A 667-nucleotide genomic window follows, 5' to 3' on the forward strand; every position below is an offset into this window, starting at 1 on the left:
GGGAGGGTTGAGAGGGGAGAAGAGAAATAACGAAGTAGAAAGGGTGGGGGAAGTGAGTGAGAGAGAGAGAGAGAGAGAGAAGGGCGAGAAGTGAGAGGTGCGGAGAGAAGAGGGAGAGAGAGAGAGAGAGAGAGAGAGAGAGAGAGAGAGAGAGAGAGAGAGAGAGAGAGAGAGAGAGAGAGAGAGAGAAGAGAGAGAAGAGAGAGGAGAGAGAGGAGAGAGAGGAGAGAGAGAAGAGAGAGAAGAGGGAAAGGGAGAAAAAAAAAGAGATTGAGACAGAGGGAGAGAGATGGGGAGGGTAAGGGAAGAAAGTAGCTACATAAAAAAAAATATCTTAAGAGGTGGTGAGAGAGGAAAAAAATAAAATTGTTAAAAAAAGAGAACTGAATCCAGAAAACTTTATAAATCAGACAATTACTACTGATGTTACTACCACGACTACATTATCCTTATTATTATTGTCATAGTGATCGCCATAGTATCATTATCAGTACAATCATTGCCATTATCATCACCCTCATCATCAGCATCATTAATTGGATCATCATTATTCTCATAATCACGATCTTCATCATAACCGTCATCATAACAACTGCCCCCAAATCGACAACAAGCCATCCACATCATGTCCAAATCGCCCAACCCAGGTCAAAGTGGAGTGCACAGG

This window comes from Penaeus japonicus, unplaced genomic scaffold (assembly GCF_977035675.1).
Source record: "Penaeus japonicus unplaced genomic scaffold, GWHDUDI00000001_assembly GWHDUDI00000017, whole genome shotgun sequence".
In the NCBI taxonomy this organism is placed as follows: Eukaryota; Metazoa; Arthropoda; class Malacostraca; order Decapoda; family Penaeidae; genus Penaeus; species Penaeus japonicus.